General features: G+C 29.3%; 1 protein-coding gene and 1 long non-coding RNA gene across 28 annotated transcripts in view; one reads left to right on the top strand and one right to left on the bottom strand.

Annotated features, from left to right (window-relative positions):
- The window catches only part of LOC145664335 (uncharacterized), a 580,590-nt gene that overhangs the window by 205,002 nt on the left and 361,028 nt on the right, over positions 1 to 14,560 (bottom strand). The window lies entirely within an intron of this gene.
- LOC145664324 (uncharacterized) overlaps positions 11,392 to 14,560 on the top strand; it is a 1,583,153-nt gene continuing 1,579,984 nt past the window's right edge. For all 25 annotated transcript variants that reach the window (XM_081730946.1, XM_081730945.1, XM_081730944.1 and 22 more), the window contains exon 1: positions 11,392 to 11,515. The gene's annotated coding sequence lies outside the window, so the exon portion shown is untranslated. The remainder of the gene's footprint in view (positions 11,516 to 14,560) is intronic.

The following is a 14,560-nucleotide window of genomic DNA, read 5'->3' as shown; positions in this document are numbered from 1 at the left end:
GAAGAAAACCCACCATTGCATTCATTGATTAGTTAATTTGGGGTATAACAATGATTAAACCGTGAAGAAATATAAGACTTCTCTTGATAGTAAATTTGTTTGCATATTCCAATAAGAACACATAGAACGAAATCTGTATAAATGGACATGAAGACTGTATGAAATGCACATACACACATAATCCCCCATCATATATATTACAAAAGGACTAAATCTCGACAGTCTCTTACAGAGAATTTTAGACTAAAAAAGCAAATAGCATTAACGAACGTTAACTACATGTGTAGTGGTGAGTGATGGCCAAGGATATAAACCCTCTATGAATAAGTATTTCTTTAAAAAACTGTGGTTATAACTTTAATGATATTCATTTTCCTCTGCTTTCCAGAATCTGAATGGATATGGAAATCATTTAGTATTGAAATTATATTTTTTTATCCGTAAATGGGGAAAACTCGTCATATTAGGATTGAAATTTTGTTACAATAATTTATTTTAGTTTTCTGAAAATTTAGTTCTCATGAATTACGTTGTTTTAACAAATGCTCATTCATAAGTATTTTTTTTTTTTTTTTTGCGAATTTATAGTAGAGTACTGCCCTCCAAAATATTTCTTCTGCGTTAAAACTAAGTGGCAATTAAAAATAAATAGTAAACAAAATACACAAAAACTATATGTTGTCAGATTTTTAAGAGAGAATATTAAGTATAGCTCACTAACATCAAATATGTTGAATAGATAAATAAATATGAAATCACTTTTAATCTTGTAAAACACTAGATAAATAAAGAAGAACTATATTTAATTTCTTAATTTCTAGTTTTGGTTTAAGAACTAACATGGATTGATATGTATAATGCTCCATCGAGGATCTTCATCTTGTTAAGATTAATTTTCTGTAAATTCCTTTAAATGTTTACATCCAATATGCTGTAAGTATGACTTTCTTGTCATTTAGAAGTTTCCAATAATATTACTTGTATATCTTGTATATCTTTTTAGATTATCAGTACCAGGTTTCTTGCTTCAAATGAGAAGCTTCCATGCAGACTACTCTTCAACAAATCTCTTCCTTTTGACACAAGAACCGTCAATCAATTTCAATCTTGATCTCCCAATCATTTTAATACCGTCCACTTCTTCTTTCACTGTTATAACAAAAATGGTGTTTGAAAATAATACAATTAGAAAATTTCCTCTGTTTAAATGTATCCTGCAGCTTTGGTCTCGCTGCAAATGTTGACAGTTTCCTCACAGGTTACGTGTTTCATCCATATGATTTAATTCATCATTTTTAAATTCACATTTTTGAGAGCTTTTTTACGCATGTTTGCAATGTTTAACTGAGTATAATATACCCCTATATTTCAAACATTGGCAATTTTCTCCCATAACTTTTATCTATTAATCAACAAAATATGTTTTCTTTATATTTACAAAATATGTTAACTATTCCTATCCTTGCTTTTATTTAGCAATAATGTCTAATATCTTTAATAATAACAAATACGTATCTATTTGAAATTTGCTTATAAATTTATATTTTACCTAGTAACTGGAATATATGCATGTTTTGATGAGATTATATTTTTATTTGAGTTTTCATGTTTTGAAAGCTAGAACATACAGCATTTACTCACTAATCTCTGCGGTTGACGCACTAGTCTTCATTTCACTTATCATTCCTTTAATTCACATAAGATTTAGTTTCGACTAACATAAATTCATCCTCGTATTTTAAAATAATTTGTTTAATTTTAAGTTCGCTCGAACAGTGTTTTTCGATGTTTTTCATATTGTCACATCAATCTTTTCAATTCAATATCTTTCGCGTATCTAATGCCATATTGCTTTGTATTTTAGATCATAAAGATACATCGGAAGAGACAGTGCTCAAGAAATTAGCAATTTTAAAAAATTACAAAGGATTATTTTCTAACGAGATCTGCATCAATTGATTTCAGTGTCTCATTTTCTCTTGCTTCCGTCGTGATACACTGTTGTATCTGGTTAAATAGTCTCAAAATGACTGCACTAGAAAAAAAGGTCGAAATAGGGCACAATTTTCTCTTGGAATTTACCATTTTATAGTGCTCTTTGGTTCGTAAGTATTACAAATAATCACCATATGAGTATTATAATATGTATCATAAATATGACACCTGACACATTTATTGAATATTGATTAGCTTTTTCGTCATTTAAAGTTTTTCTTGGAAGGAACAAGGCTCTTCACCGTTATTAGCAGTATTCTATACTTTTTATTTGTGTATTGCTGTATCATTGCTTAATATATATGTACATCATAAACTAAAAGCGGGGCATTGTTCTCTGTTCTCCCTCATAAATGACACTAGTGATTTTGGAACCCTAAGGGTTCCACAGTTTTGCATGTTATGAAACTTTTTTCTTAAACTATTAATAATAATCTTGCTTTTAGTAGTCAATTTTCAATTTAAATTAGATTACATTCTTTGAAACTTACAGATAATACGAATTACAAAGAGATTATTTATATTAAAAGTGTCGGTAGTGCAAATAAATCCAAAATCACACTTAATTATTATTATTCGTAGTTTCATGCGAGATTAAGATTGTCAACTCTGAAAAATAAAATTATCGGTATGGGCTCCTAATTCTCAAAACAACTTAATAGTAACTATATTTTAAATGTTAAAATATATAGTTGACCCTGACAAAAATTGCTGCAAACTAATATGAGATATGTTAAGGAAGTTGAATTGTGGTAGAATACATTAAGCAATATTTCCTATAGTACCAAATAAATGCACTTTTTACAGCTCTTTAAATGGTTGACGTGGTGATTGAAGAAACTGTATTGACTCAAGGTTAGTGTAATATGTCAGACAATTTTCAGATTAATAATTATGTTAACAGTTATTGAATTGAGATGAAGAATCTAAATGAAAGAATATGTAACGCCAGACTAAATGAAAACAATAAACACATTGAATGACATACTACAGCTCAATACAACTAACTAAATCTGTAAACCATCTTTTCGAAGGAATCAATTGTAAGAAATGTACACTATCGACTGCAGTATAAACTTAAACCTTCCTCAACTATTAACAGAATTAAAGCAAAAACATAGAAAATGAATTCGGCAAAACATAATATTTGAGCTATCAGTAATACAACATATAATGTACGCCACTAAATAATAGTTAATATATTTTAAATCATAAATATGTGAATTTAAAATAATTTACGAAAGAAAATTATTTCAATGATAACTTTTTAATATTCTGAGAAAATAAAAATATTTACAAACAATATTCTGGTACTACAAGTTCTTCAGAGTAACAAAATACGTTTGTATTAATACAGTACAACAATAATTTCTGTAAGTAAATTATATATATATATATATATATATATATATATATATATATATATATATATATATATATATATATATATATATATATAAAATTTACTATATGAACTATATTTTATGAATTTACTTTTACGCTATTAAGTGTATGCTACTAAGCGCTATTTATAATATTTAGTAATCATTTCTATAATTTTGTAATACAGTATTTTATAATTTGAACCGAGCAATTAGGAAATGAAGTTACAAATTGTTTGTATAAACTATTACTGATATAGTTATTATAATATTTTAAAATTTAACAAATGCACAAAATAATGTTTTTGAAAAAAATGTGCTGAATATATTCAAAATATAACTGTAGGAATTTAGAAAAAAATTAAATATTTACTTATTAATATACGAAGTAACTATTTATTTGGGGCAAATTTCAATAGCGAATGAAGTGCAGGCGTTCCTCGGATAAAATATGATTCACAGTTACTTTACGCAGCGGCTTATATGCTCTATTTTTGACACAATTCTCCACTTCCTTTCCTCCTTGATTTTTGTGATAAGTGATATGATTTTTGAAAATTCGGTCAACGTAGGTCTTGTGTTCAAAAGCTCATTTCAAATGGTTCAGTTGTGAATATGTATAGTGGACAAACATATTAACAATATTTTAGAAGTGGCGCTCTCGTAGCGTAGTCGCTAATGCTCTCGGCTTCGTTTCGAGCGGTCCCGGGTTTGGTTCCCGGTAGGGCCACTCGGTCGAAAAAGTGTAAAATGCTTTTACAGGCCAGCCACCCTGAATGAGGTTTTCCTGGACTTTCCTCATTCACACCAGGCAAATGCCGGGGTGGTACCTAACTTATAGGTCCCAGGCCGCTTCCTTCCTTCCCTTTCCCGGGACATTGTGCTCGTCGAGGGACGTCATCCCTCAAAACGTGACGGGCTAAATGGCCATAGATACCGAATGCCCAGAAATCTGAATCCTAATCCTAAGATTTTAGAAATGGTCACTTCCCACTTAGAAGCATGTTATTTTAAAATATACCCGTTTCAATTGATTCTTATTACGATTGTATACATCGATTTTCATCTCTCTCTCTCTCTCTCTCTCTCTCTGTTGAGCGACTTCTAAGATAAGGTATTTTTAACATAAAATTTTGAACTCCGTTGAGAGAAGCATTCTAGCCAAAGTGACTGGATAAAATCCAACTCAAGCACACAATGTTTACAAAATTCAATTCAGTGGCTGTTTTTCCGTGATAATGAGAGAGACTATTAATTTGAATTTGGAGAAAATGTAGGGATACTTCCCAGTCCTACCGAAAACGCTGAAATGCGTTTAGTTTTATTTTTGTTAAAAAGGTTATATACTAAATTTAATCTCCGTAACTTGAATATTTCGGCATATGTTGTCAATCCACTAGACACTGAAAAGTATGAATTTTTGAAATTGACATGAAAATAAGTTCGAGGTAGGTATTAACTATATTCCAAAATTCATTTCAAACGACTCAGTAGGTTTCGAGGAATGCTATCAAAACTTTATTTCTGCATTAAATGCATATTTCTCATTTCATGTAACTTTATAACAAACATACAAATTTTAGTTTATAAAATAATAATTACTATGGTTTTATTTTCTTCAATACTTTAAATTTGAAGAATAGTTAAATGTTACTCATGAAAATATTATAAAATTTCACAGCTGTTCAGAAACCAATTCTGTAATTCTAGATTCTATATTTATATTCATATCTTTTTACTACGAAAATAAATTTTCGGGAGGAATACATTATAACCTGAGTCACTGAAATAGAGAAATATTGTACTATTTTCTTTTAAAATAGTCCAAACGTTTTCCGTATATACCAATCAAAGTAGTCATGATGCACAAAGATAAATCATTATCATATTTTATCTTACAAAGTACCTAGACTTTTGATATTTAGTTTATTGGGAGAAGCATTTATATGGTTTTGAAAGGTAAGTTATTAAATAACCTGCATCTCACTTTCAGTACATGTGTCAATTATATGAAGGGCATAAACCATATTCAAGTATTAAAACATTAATATTTTATTCTCTTCGAGTTTTTTCACTTTCTCTTTGAATAATTTTTAACTCTAGAGGTAAAACAAGTATAAAACAAATAAACAAAATTTTACATCAATTCTCTGTATTTAATAGTATTCAAATATTCTTTCAAATTTCCATTCTATTCACAACAATAGGATTATGTATTTGGTCAAATACATATATTTGTTTTGTCTGGGTTTTATTAATCGTTAAGTTAGTTTTAGTAATATGTGTCCTACCAGTAATTATTTCGCTTTCTCCAAGTACATTGGCGGGGGCTCAGTGATACAACGCTTACCTCTGGTTCGTAAGGTCCCTGGTTTGATTCTCGGCTAAGTAAGTCTTTGGTGGACAACATCTTGTCCGTGGGTTTTATCAGGATACCCCAATTTCCTCCCAATTTCGCATTCCACCAATTCTTAAATCATCATCCACTGGTTTAATCATCGTCTCCGTTAGTCCAAAGGGCATAATCGTGGGACGTTAAGCTGAAAGACTTCATTTCATTTTTCCAAATATATTTCAATTCGAAAAAAATTTTAAAAAAAACTATTTATTCAAATAGGCATTAAGTAAAAAGTATCACTACTCTGTTATACATAATATTCTAGTTCTGTATTATGCCCTAGGAAGTAAAACTATATCATTGTAAACATCTTTACGGATAAAGAGAGAATATTCATTTCAGTTTATAAAAAAATGTAATTCGTTGTTTACCGTTATATTTTCTCAAGTAATATTATCTCTTCATGATGATTGCCATTTGTATGTACCATGATGATTGCCATTTGCGACATCATTCAACATTTATATTACAGAATGTTTCAACTTGACACTGAACATAATTTTATGTTTCAGTAGACATAAAATATTTTATGTCAAGTAAATATTATTAAAGTATTTTAGTCTAGATTTAGTAATTTATGCTTTCATACATTTATTTTCCATTCTTAATCCACCTATTGTAAAACAAATGGCTGGAAAGTATATATAATAATTACTATGATGTTAAAGGATGAACATTCCAATATTTTAATTAAATGAATTGTAATTCAAGTTTTACGTCTCACAGTTTTGTTCTTTAGGCTATAGAAACGAACGATTAATTAAAGTAAATGGCTGTGAAAGAATTGGTAGAATGAGAATGTGCAAGGAAATGACAGAACAGTGGGAAAGCTACGGATACAAAGTTGTCCACTGCAAGCTCACATGCCCTGAGATCAAATAGAAATCCCTCTCACCAAAGGTGAGAATTCTACTGTTGAACCTCTGTGAAAAAAAATTTCAACCTTAAATCATCAAGAATGATAGCAATTTGCTGTTAGTCCTTTATCACTCACGATCCGAAAGCTCGTCTGTCAGACAGCGTTTCCATTAATTTTCTTTCAAATTAGAATAAGACGTTTGATATAAAATATCGTTTATTCATTACAATTACATCCGTGATTACATTCCAAATATCCCTCCGTGTATATCTCGTCTGTCAGGACTAGAGAAGAAAGTTCGTGAAAACTATCTGAATGTATCTTATTTTTACAACAGCAGTATATTTTACTATTATTGTTTTGTTTGTGGAATCGGTGAAGATAATAGATGGAAATAGTATCAGTTAGTTACGATTAGTATGTTGGATACTTAATCATATTCACAATTATATATATATATATTTTAATATTGACTTGATTTTCAGATTAGTGTCCCTTCCAGCAGCGAAGCTATATGGCACATAAATCTACAGCTTAACATGGGATGCGAACCACTTGATCTTCTACCGGGGATCGAACCTAGGCTTCCCACACCAAAGACGAGGACGCTAATCTGAAAATTTTTACCCATGAGAAATCTCTGCAAATTTTTAACTTTATGTCTGTGTACCTCACTATCATTTTGTAATTCAAATTTTGTAGTTATTAAATTATAATATGTGTGTTGATTCAAATGAATGCATTATTACTTCGTTTCTCGATAGTAAATAACAACCACGAATAAGGAATTTAGCTAATATTTCTCTTTTATGTTTATTAATAATTTATAACAATAAACATAACGACTTTAAAGTAATAAAATAAGGCTAAGTTTCTAGTTTTTCACTGGTTGTTATGTTCTTAAGCTCTTGACTACTTAAATAATAATTGCATAATTAAATCAATTATTCCAATTTATCAATGGTAAAAATTCTCTCTGGGAGAAATATTTGTATTCTTATATCATTTCAATGAGAATACACAGTTATTTGCATGTACTTTACTGCTGTACATTTTCATTTTACTCTCTTCGGTATTCAGCTTTGTACATAAAAATTTCCCAGATAATACTCATTATACAAGTTGATTTAATGTGCATTGAAGAGCAATTTTCCTTTCTAATGAAAAATAGCAAACTAGTTTTCACAACTGTGATAAAAGTTTACAGCAAATTTATTACTAACTTATGTTCTATTTCTTAAGTTGTACATATTACACGATAATTCTATTTATCTTTTATAGTTAATATAACATAGAAATACCGCTTTACCATACATGTTTGGTATATTTTTCCCCAATATTGATTCTGTAAATTGAAAATTGCATAAACTTCACATAACACTACGTTTTCCAAACATAAATCACGTTAAATAACTGGTTTATCATAATTTAGAATACACGCTAAAATAAAAATTCAAATAATACTTCTATAATAATAAAGCTAGATATCATAAAGGAATACAATATTCAATTTGCGTATGTTCCTCAATTTCTCTCTGGGAAAGTATCATAATAGTTTCTTTCGGAACAAAATTATTCATCGTAGTAATATAAATAACCTTACTATTTTTGTGTGTTACTCTTTGTAATGCATTGTGTAACAGGTAGAGGTTTGAAAGGATAAATTATGTTTGTTTTCTCCGCTTATGTTAAGAAATTTTATAAGACAATTCATAGCAATGAGATCGAAAAATGTTCTTACGTGAACACCCGCTTACCAATGAAGGAGCTCTGCAAATTTTTAAGTTTATGTCTGTGTGCCTAACTATTATTTCTTTAATTCAAATTCTAGCTAACGTATACATTTTCAAGTTAATTTATAGTTAATGATGATAATATATGAAAATATATAATATATATGATAATATATAATGATAATATTATGAAAGTGCTCAAAAGTCTAGGTCAGAGCCGAACGTGAGAAATAAAAATTGTAATATTTAGAAATATTTGTAACAATATAGAAAATGTTCGTTAAGTCTTTATACCACCAAATATTTAGATACTAATATCTTAAGTATCGTTGGCACAATTCTGAATAATAAGGTCCTAGAAAGAAGCTGCTTATTTGAAAGGAAATTTGTCTGCAAATGAAGAAATTACACAATTACCATAGACCTTACTAATTTGAATTAAACTTTAACTAGTACTAACATGGATATTCTGAGAAACAAATACTCTGACTCTGATATTCTTACTTAGTACAATTTTATTCTACAACTGCTCCATTTCTTTCCTTTGTAAGTAAAAGAATAACTCCCCTGATTTCTTCGTACATTGATTAATTAGTTTTTGCTCAATTTGGTATTTAAAGGGAGCACGGTGGCTCTGAAGTAGAGAGCTGAGGCTACTGGTGTCTTTTTCAATTCCAGACTATGTGAGTTTGTAATAAAAAGATTGTGTTCATGAATTTTCTCTCGGCTTACCCGTTTCCTTTCACATTCTCATTCCATATTTTTTTCATTATAATTGAAATTATGTAATCATATTTCTCCTTTTGCCTAAAGAGCCAAACCATAGTACATAACCCAAGAAATTTCATTTCATTTGCATTTAAAATGAAAAACATAAGAAGTAATTGAACGATTTTACGAGGGTTTAGAATAAAATTTACTGTTTATGTGAACTCCAAGCCATATTCAAATATCTTGTAGTACGAAACATTTATAAAACCTTAATAATTTTAAACTTACTGTGAATAAGCCCTTTTCTACCTAGTATCAAAATCCGTCACATCCAGTTCGGTTAATTTCAAGTAATATCGCAAAACGTGCAGTGAAGCTCCATATACATTCGTACAAAGTCCTATATTTGAACTAGTTTTTTAGTATGAAATGTTAAAATTTTAAACAAAATTGTGTTTCCATGGAATTCCTTTAGATCAAACATATAACAAGCGATAGATAACTCAGTTTCGATTTAAAAAATGGATTTGGTGGTTTTGCTACTAGGCGCCTCATATCTCTTCTGTGTGAACTTCAGTTAACGTGCTGTTGGTTTCTGGTAGACATACGTGGTATAAGAGCATATGATAGATTAATTTTTGAATCATCTTCAATAAAGAGTCTCGGATGCTCCCTTAATTAGTATTTGAGACCTACTTTGTTTACTCATTTTGTGTTTTAAAACGTTATCAGTAACTGAAATAAGCTACTAATTGAACTCAGTTGCAGTAATTTACACAAAGTTTATTTAATTTATAGAACATTATTGTTAATTTCAGCTCTGGATGCTAAAGATTGGAAATCAGAGTAATCTCAAACGTATCTAAAAACCGTGATCACTTTTTAACTATATGATCTCGTCAAATTTGTGCGCTATTAAAATCGCAAATAATGAGATATATATATGTGTGATTTTTGTTCATAGTCTTTCGTATTTTTTAACTGATGCTCTAAATAATTAGTATTGCATCTACACTTTCTTATCTAGGATCGAAGCATAGTGATTTAGGACGGATTTTTAGGATTTTAGATTTCTGGACTGTGAGCATCTATGGCCATTGAGCCCGTTACGTATGAAGGATGACGCCCCTCCGCCAGCACACTATCCGGGAAAAGGGAAGGAAGGAAACAGCCTGGAACCTATAAGTTAGGTACCACCCCTGACTTTGCCTGGTGTGAATGAGGAAAACCCAGGAAAATCTCATTCAGGCTGGCTGGCTTGAAAAAGCTTTCTATACTTTTTCGCCCGTGCCCCACCGAGAATCGAACCCAGAACCGCACGCACTGAGAGTATAGTGACGTTTACAAGAACATACATAATTGTATAAAATTTGTACTGTAGTAGTTTTGGTGAATTATTTTTAAATTCAGTTTGCCCATCGTCTATACTAACGCTGATATATATATATATATATATATATATATATATATATATATATATATATATATATATATGTGTGTGTGTGTGTGTGTGTGTGTGTGTGTAATTAATTTTAAAAGAAAGAAAGTAAGAAAGATGCCTTGATTGTATTACTATTGACCAACTTGTCAGATTTAAAATACGAGTTTTAGTTAATCATTTATGATAGAATATTTGTTTCAAATAAATGGCATATTGGAAACAGAAGTTAGAAACATTTATATATCAAGAAGTTAAATTTAGAACTAGTTGGAGCAAGTAAGCGTATAAAATATTAAAACTAATAGAATACAAATAAAGATGAAAGCTGTTTACTGTTCAAATATTAACGCACTAATAATATAAACAGATTATAAATTATTATGTAGTTAATTAGTTGCACAAACGTAAATTAATTGTTATTACAGGGTTAATTTGTTTCAAATTTTGTACCTATGCTGTGCTTATTAACATTATGAAGAAACGTTTGAATAGTAATATTATTGATTATTAAAAGTTACATGAAAGTAATTGTGTTTTGTTTTCTAATTACTGTTATGATGTATAGTTAATTTAAGAGTTTCTTACCTATATAATTATTGCATATATTTAGTTATATTATAAGGGGCCATAACAAACATGTAACATGCAAACTTCAATTGTTGCATTACAAACATGTGTATTTGTTTCCATGTTAATATGGTGTTTTGGGAAAACAATATGCTAGTTGCTGTAATCAGCAGAGATTATCGTTACAATGCATAACTCCTACAGCAATAGGTCTCCCATTAATGAAACACGGTTGAGTGAACAATGATGGAAATTTGCAGAGTGTTCGCTCCCTGCATGATGACGCAGAACTTGATTTTTCCCCTGCACAGTACATGAATGACTCACGCACATCGAACCCGGCTCTGCAGATTCAGACATATCAGTTAGATAGGATACATCAATTGAATACAGTGGACAGTTCATCGTATGCTCAACACTATTACATTGGTAAGTTACTCTAATCGATATACGTAAAGAGCAATTTCTACACTTGTACACTGTACTTTCCATTCAAATATATTGGATAAATTATTTTATATATTCTTCAGAAGTATTTTTCAATTATTATTATTGTTATTCAAGTTCGTTAAAAAAGATGATTTCTGAAATCATTAAGCTGAAATTATCATATTTTGACAAATGCATTATTATCGCGTAGAAGTAATTTGCTAAATTATAAATGACTTTTATAAATATTCTTAATATTTATTTCATACATATAATGTATATGCTATTTCCGTACTGTTATTCACGGAAAACATGTTCAAATATAATCATAATACTTATTATTTAATTTCAAATTAAGCTCTAAATTTGGTCTCAGGCAACTTGTGTCTCAACAAATTCAACAATAAATCTGGAATATTCAAAATTGAAACTACTATTAACAGGTAGTCTCCCATAGGAAACTATTTTGTTTTTGTCAATTGCATTTAGCAAAACCAGTAAGTAGCACTTTTTGATAAAAATTACCTGGTACGATTCGTCAAGGCGCTCCAGTACATTTTATTATTTTTTAAATAATGAGTACGTTTTACAACATTTTTCATTTAATCACCATGTAACTTAAAAGGTGACAAATGACATGGCTCAGTGGTTAATATTATTGTCTTGGAAGGTTTCGTTTTAAGTTGAATATTCGACTATGAGTACAGGTTACTTAAAATTTTTCTTGAGTTTTACTGGCGAAATGTCGGGACGTTTCTTTTAAACCATAGGCCCGAGACATAATCAGTAGGTCCACGTCTCATACAGCCTGGCTACTGAACGGAGCGTTAAACTCAAAATCAACTTTTAATGATTCCAACATAAATTATTTTCGCTGGCTTCATTTGGAGGTTGCTAAAAGGTGAAAAGTTAAAATTAATACTTGAATTATATAGATTATTTGGCGCAGTATCATAGCTAAGTTACATTATATGTTCCTCAATTGGTATTTTATGCGACTGAGCGATAATCGTGAATTTAAGAAAATTACCCTCACGTGCAATAAAGTCAGTTCAATTCATACCGTTAATATATAGCACTAATAATTACAATATGGCAGTATTTTATCATTTATAGTGTAAAAAGCAAATTGAATATGGTGTTTGACGATTGATATTTCAAATGAGTTCTTTAATGGAATTAAAGTTAATTCCTACGGCTCACCACATATCAAGTAATTTTTAATGCTTATTATGAGCTTAAGTTTTTCAAAGTTGTAATTTAAATATCTCTAAGTTCAAATTGTTCTAATCTCTGATAAGGTTTAGAACTTAACCTCTAATAAATTTTAATATTAATATAAAGTAAATGTTGTTCTTTAAATTTTTGTGCTAACCTATAATTTTTAATTAAAAAATTCAGGAAGCATTCTATTTGATTTAGTATATATAATTTGATCTTTTCAAATTGACTTAAAATACTGGAAGATAGAAGAATTTCATAAAAAGTTCAAAGATACTGAGAATTAAAAATAATTAATGCGCATATTTTTGACTTATCAAAAGGAATTGTTATTATCTATTGACATATTTGTATTAACAATATACTGTTTTAAATAAACCTACGAATATATATATACTGATTTCATAAATATAATCAATGCACTTTCTGCTTCCAATGTGAGAAATAAAGGATATTGAATCCATAATTAAACTTATAACTAAAGCATAAGACATATAGTCAATGAAAATCACATGTATATAGTTCGAAACAAAACTTGACAAGTGTGAAATAATGGTGTTCGCGAAATTAACACGTGAAAGGTTTACGTTATAGTCAAATGTAAACAACTGCTAAAGTACTCCGAGAATCATAACAGAGAATAAAATAACCGTAGATTTTTTGCGTATGAATATTCTATTATGGTAATAATTAAGTTTAATCTATTACTTATCTCTACAATTATATGTGATATATTGTAATGATGAATCATTTCTTCAAAATTTTAAATTATTAATTTCGTCAACAAGAAATTTGGTCCACGTTTTATATGTTAAAGTATTCTAAATAAAAAATAAAGCAGGCTTCTTTTCCTTAGTATCAGTATTACATATTGACTATAACTAAATGAATATTATGACAATATGTCGTTAGGATTACATGTTATATGCTTCAAATAATCCAAAATGATTCTCATTTAGTTACTCGTCATTGAACCAAATAAACATTTTTTGCAGTTTCTGTGCAGCCACCACGAAAATGATTAAGTAAATGCTTAATGTCGTTCATCAGTAACCACGGACTAGAAAAATAACTACTTGAGAAAATAGATTTCCTAGTGGTAAAGAGTAGTGATATTTGCCAAATTATATAATGGTGTACTCACATATTTCCACTTACATCGAATTTATTAAGAACAGGGATCGTTCATATGATTTCTCATGTTTTGCTGAAGACTATAAAAACAAATATCTTTCTTATACTTGTAGTTATAGTTGTTATTATTTCTTACATAATCCATTTAAAATAATATTAATATGAAGAAATATTACACTTGAATTATTTCGACTTAGGAATTAAAGCAACAAAGTTATTGTAATGTATAGGAATCGATAATATATACACTTAGGTATTACAACATTTATAACTTATCTCTTGCTTACTTTAAGTTTTAGGTACAAGATTACTTAAGAACCAGAAGTGGAGAGTAAGATAGTAACCAAACTACATATACTTCCACGGAAACCAAATTAGCATCTTTCTTCACCAAACGTGGAACCAACATTTTAGCATTAATTGAGTTAATTTATACCATTTAACTTCCATAAAAACTGAAATTATTTTAGTGAAATCTCATCTACATAGTCAAAGTGTACTGGTTCGAACTTAAACTATACACATTTGCAATGGGTCTTATTTTCTGTATTTCATCATCGTTTATCTCTCAGCCAGTTAATTTTAGTAACATACCTAGCCTACTTTACGTTAACGCAAAGCGTGAAAGTACTTTTAGTACAAAACTCACAGCCGAAACCACGTATCCAGTGCATCTTGAGAAATAATTTC

Source organism: Thermobia domestica, chromosome 11 (genome assembly GCF_964235325.1).
Source record: "Thermobia domestica chromosome 11, izTheDome1.hap1.1, whole genome shotgun sequence".
Taxonomy (NCBI): domain Eukaryota; kingdom Metazoa; phylum Arthropoda; class Insecta; order Zygentoma; family Lepismatidae; genus Thermobia; species Thermobia domestica.
Note: the sequence above shows the minus strand (reverse complement) of the source record. Positions and strands in the feature narration are given on the sequence as shown.